The sequence below is a fragment of the Hyaena hyaena genome, unplaced genomic scaffold, assembly GCF_003009895.1.
Source record: "Hyaena hyaena isolate Hyena2069 unplaced genomic scaffold, ASM300989v1 scaffold_945, whole genome shotgun sequence".
Classification (NCBI taxonomy): Eukaryota; Metazoa; Chordata; class Mammalia; order Carnivora; family Hyaenidae; genus Hyaena; species Hyaena hyaena.
The window spans coordinates 481,899-487,898 of NW_024081576.1; positions in this window are offsets into that span (position 1 = coordinate 481,899).

Sequence of the window (6,000 nt, forward strand, 5' to 3'; positions counted from 1 at the left end):
TATTAAGAAAGAAAAATGAAATTGTCTGTATTCATACATGACATGATTGGCTGTGTAGAAATTTTGAAATAACCAACAACGGAAAAAAAGCTCTTGAAACTAATAAGCTATTGGGGCAAGTTTTCAGGATACAAGGTTAATACACAATGCCAATCAGTTTTCTATATACCTGCAATAAACAAGTGGAATTTGAAATTTAAAACACAATACCATTTACATTAGCACTCCCCCCAAAATGAAATACTTAGGTATAAATCTAACACATATGTACAAGATTTATATGAGGAAAACTACAAAATCCTGATGAACAAAGTCAAAGAACTAAATAAATGGAGAGTTATGACAAGAAGACTTCAATATTGTCAAGATATCAATTCATTCTAACTTGATTTATAGATTCAATACAATCTCAACCAAAATTCTAGTTAATTATTTCACATATATTGACAAACTGATTCTGAAGTTCATATGGTAAGGCAAAAGACCTAGACAGGTGCCTAAATGGCTCAGTAGGTTGAGCATCCGACATTGGCTCAGGTCATGACTCATAGTTTGTGAGCTCAAGTTCCACGTCGAGATCTCTACTGACAACTCGGAGCCTGGAGCCTGCTTTGGTTTCTGTGTCTCCCTCTCTATCTGTCCCTCCCTGTTCATGCTCTGTCTTTCTCTTTCTCAAAAATAAAAAAACATTTTTAAAAAAAGACCTAGAATGGCCAGTATAATCATATATATGTATATATATATATAAAATATCTCATATATCTCATGTCTCAATCATATATATAATATACATCTCATATCTAGTATCATATATTATATATAAAATTCTGAGATAATAATAATAATTAATAATAATAATGATGATGATAATAATAAAGTTAAAATTCTTCAATCCTTCGTTGGGGTCTTTGGTAAGTCAGACATTATGGTCCACGAGTTATCACAGTTCTGTCCTCTTTTCTTCTGACCTAAGTTTTAAGTCCCTCTTCTCTTCCATATTTTATAACCTAAGCTTCTGACCCTACCACGTTCAAAGAGGTGGGATTGGGAAGGAAAAATTAGGTAAACAAGAATACTTCTTACTGAACTAGCACAAATGTAAAATGACTTTCTGCTCTCTTAGCTTAGCAGGTTTAAAACTCATTCTTTATCTCTTTGACACTTCCATGGATTAAGAGAACAAATTAGGTAAATTTGACTCCAATTTCTATGCTGTAAAAGGTGTATTTTCCTCTGGCTAATTATTTCCCCAGTCTCGTCATTACTCATTGTGATGCTTTTGAGAAGGATTTAAAATAGCTTAAGGACAACTTTCTCTCCTACATGGCCAATATCTGGTATATGTGAAACACATACAAAATCTTTGCTGTATTGAATTCTACATGCATAGACCAAACCCAAAGCAGTGAACTTAACTCCAGCATCAGCAACTTGACTGCCTAACTCTAACCCTGTAAATTTCTTAATTGGGAGTTAAAAAACAAACAAACAAATAAACAAAACCAAAAAACACCTGTACAATTTCATTCAGTCTGCAGCAATCTCTGAATGGCCTCATTGAAGTACCATTATTGAAGGTGGGACACTCATAGGTTGTTCAGACCATGCCTCTTCAAAAATCCTCTTCATGAATCTTTTCTTTGTCTCAAATTTTAACATCTGATATGAGTAATATATATTAGAATAATGTAACTGGTTTTGACTATCTATTTTTGAAATAACTAAAGATTCTATATCTTCCAACTCCCTTTGCTATCTGATGGCTATTAACTCAAACACTTATTTTAACATCATACTATAAAGAGTTTGAAAAAAGGAATGAAATAGATTTAGGCTTTTAAGCAATTACCCTGGTTGTTCGATAAAAATAGACTGTATAGGGTGGAGGCAAATATGGAAGCATAGAAAGGGCTACTAGTGTAGCACAAGTGAGAAGTAATGAGGACACAGACTAGAAGTGTGAAAAGAAGTTACATGCCAGATGTATTTTCAAAATAGAACCAGGAATGGGGCACCTGGATGGCTCAGTTGGAAAAGCATGTGACTCTTGATCTCAGGGTCTTGAGTTTAAGCCCTACGTTGGGTATAGAGATTATTTAAAAATAAAATATTTTTTATTATTTATTTTTGAGAGATAGAGACAGCATGAGCAGGGGAGCGTCAGAGAGAGAGGGAGACACAGAATCCAAAACAAACTCCAGGCTCTGAGCTAGCTTTCAGCACAGAGCCCAACACGGGGCTCGAACCCAAAAACCGTGAGATCATGACCTAAGCCAAAGTCAAATGCTTAACTGACTGAGCCACCCAGGCGCCCAAAAAATAAAATATTTTTAAAATATAGAATAGAACTAGTAATGCTCATGAATTCTATAAACATTATGAGAAAAAGAGAGAAATCAAGGATTCCAGATTTTCATCCTGAGCAACTATGTGAGAGGTATGCCATTAACTAGATAAAGATTGGGGAGGTAGATTGTTTAGAGAGGTAAAGAATTAGAAGTTCAATTTTAGACATGTTAAGTTTCAAATGACTATTAAATATTCAAGTAGGAATGCCAAAGGCACTTTTGAATATAGAGTCTAGTGCTCAAGAGAGGTCTAGACATCAAGACTAAAACCATGTATTTGTAGATTATCAACATTTAGAAAATATTAAAAACTATAGGACTAAATTAGAACGCCTTGGGATTGATAATAGCTACAATAGAAAAGAGCGGAAGATTTAGTAACACTCAGGCACTTCAAATTCAGATATTAGGAAGATGAGGATGAACAAACAAAAAAGACCCAGAAGGGATGGCTACACTCAAAGGGTCTGAAAGGGGAAGTAAAATATTAAAGGGAGGTCATTAGGTAAAATGGTAAAAGGCATAATCCACATATTAAAAACTTAAGAATTGAGGGAGGTAGCACGTATAGTTGTTGGTTCAAAGTACAAATATTTCATGCCCTATTAAACAGCTAGTACTCCCAAAATGTTTTCTCAATGTGATACTTTAGTTGAGAATGTAATCTGTTATCTCTACAAAGAAAAACATTTGATGGACAATGTTTATTTTTAAAGTTGAGTTACCAGATCCAAGCTTTAATGTACTTCCCAATTAACTCTAACAGTGCTTTCAAAAGATGGACTTTGGCTTTGCCCATTTAATGAACAAATTCAATCAGTCATCCTGTTAGTGAAAATGGAAAATAGATGTCTTTAAGAATGATAAATAGCTAATTACAGAGGGAACTTGCAAAGCATACTACTATAGCAGCTATTTTATAATCAATCCCATAATTGATTTTTTAAATGGATTGATAATAGTTTTTCTTTGCCTATGACAAACCTCCACCTCAAATTCCTAGGAGAGAATCCATCACACTGGAATTCTGCTGGCTTTTAGCTAAATCCATGGAATCAGACTTATGAGAAAATAAATGTCCATTGTTCAAATTACCTTTCTTTGTTGGGAAGACGATGTATTACCCACCTATATAAGTTATAGTCATGAATTTCTTGTATAAAATGTCCTTTGGCTCACTTGATTTGTCTTTGAATACTAACACTAAGCGATTAGAAGCTGAACAATCTCCGTTCAAGTCAATAAAGACACATACTACATTATAGAATCAGATGGTTAAATACAGATCACTGGAACAGGTCATTGGATCATATCTCATAGCCTTGGTAAGATCTTTATTCAAGTATTCCGCTAAATCCCACTAGAATAAAAAAAACAATTGTTTATATATTAGCATTGAGGGACATGATTGCTATGTAACTAGGGAAAGTTGCCTGAGAAACTCATTATCTCTCAATTTTGAGTTCACATTTCAACTTCTCCATGAACTTTAAAAAACTTTTTTAAATGTTTTTTATTTATTTGAGAGAGAGAGAGATAGACAGAGCATGAGCCAGGGAGGGGCAGAGTAAGAGAGAGATATACCGAATCTGAAGCAGGCTCCAGGCTCTGAGCTGTCAGCATAGAGCCCGACATGGGGCTCGAACTCACAAACTGTGAGATCATGACCTGAGCTAAAGTCAGACGCTTAACCGACTGAGCCACCAAGGTGACCTTCCATGACCTTTTAAAATTCTCCATTCCTAGTTTCTGTCTTTCCTACTTGCACTGATTCACATCATATTGATAGCACCTATTCACATTTTCCTGTAATCATCTACTTACAAGTCTACTGTTCACAATCTGTAAAATTAATCATTACTCTATTCCCAGGGCACAAGTTAGTCCCACAATGTAATTGGTCTCCCTAATTATCTCTGGAATGAATGACTGAATGAACATGGCCAAGTGATGAGGTGTATAAAGAATCATGCTGTGCAAGTAGTATTTAGTTCTCAGCCCCTGGTTAAGCCTTCAGCTCTACTAAGAAATCATATATGCTTCTGCCATTCTTACCATAGAGGTTGCTGTTGATGTCTTTTTCATAACACTTCTACTATTTGGTATACATGCACACATCCCAACCCCGACCCCAGCTGCTGTGAATGTTGGCTAAAAACAACTCACAGCTGATATCTTCACCAGAGAAGGAATCTCCCACCCCAGGCTTCCCATTGCAGACCTCACTTATTGCTGGGAACAAAGAGAAAGCAAGAGAATACAAAAGGCCAGCCCTCTTCACTCAAAGAGGGACAAATTCTGTTTTACAAACTCTATGGTACAATAGGTGTGCCAGAGCTTTCCTGAGGGATGAGTGAAGCCAGTCTCCATCTAAGACTGCATTTTTGCTTAGTTTTCTTCCTACTTAGTCCTAATTACTCACTTACCTCCTCCTCCAATGAATCACTTGAACAAGGATCTTCATCTCAAATTCTACTTCAAGGTATTTTATCCAACATAGCTGGTACTTGAAGTGGTTCTAAGAAGCAGACACTATGGCTGAGAGTCTCAAATGGTTCATTCACTGACTGGATAGCAATAAGGACCTATCAGTGATGGTAGATGTTGTATTCATAGTTCATGGCATGCTGTAAAGATACAACTGCTAAGACCTTCATCTTTTGTGGACTGCAACAGGAGACAGACAAAAGGAAACATTAGCTAGTACTGTGTTTTGGATTTGAGAGGTTAGGGAGAAACAGCAATTATAAGAACTGTGAAATTTGGTTGTTCTTAAATGCCACCAATTTGTTGAAGAAAGAACATGACAGGCTCAAATCTAGTAATCAAAAATTTAAAGCAAAATGTGAGTGTCTGAAGGCAGAGTATAAAAATATACTCATTTTGACCGGGGCAAGATGGTGGAGAAGTAGGAAGCTCGGTACATCTCACTCATCCCCATCTCTCAAATGGAGAAGGCCTGAAGCCATAGGAACCCTTACAGAACAGCAAGAGTTTGGGAGGAAGAGGAGACAGAGTCTGCTGAGAAAGGAAAAAAAAATAAAAACCTTATAGGTGAGTGAATATGAATTGGGGAAGATAAAAACAGGCTGGCCAAGACCTAGAGACACTGAGGGAGGGGAAGGAGCCCTCTTTGCGGGGAGCTGTGGTGAGTCAAAGGGAAAAGAAAGAGTGGCTGAAACTGCTCAAAGAACTGTCGCTGTCCCTGGAGAAGAGAAAAGCCTCAGATCCGGTTTCTAGCTGTGGTGCTGACTTTGAGCTGAAAGCCCTGGTCCTGGGCGGGGACGGGAGAAACTTCTCCACTGCACTCCCAGCCCTGGAGCTGGCAGGGAAGTGTCGCGGGCTGAAACCACTCTGTAACCCCCCCATCCCCCTCCATCACCAGTGGGGAAGCAGCGGGCTTGAGGCAGCTTGGAAGGACTTGGCCTACTCGGGCAGTATCAATAAAGCACAGGGACTGAGATCTGGAAACGAGGCGGGGCTTGGGACAGAGCGAGACCCACCCTAGCTATGCCCTCGGCATAGGGAGATCAGACCCAAAAGAGTGATTTAGAACACTTGGTTTGAGAGGGGACAGGGACGCCGCCATTTTTCCTCCCCACAGCCACTGAAGCAAGGCCTCAGGGAGTGACCCTTGGGAAGCTATGGAGGC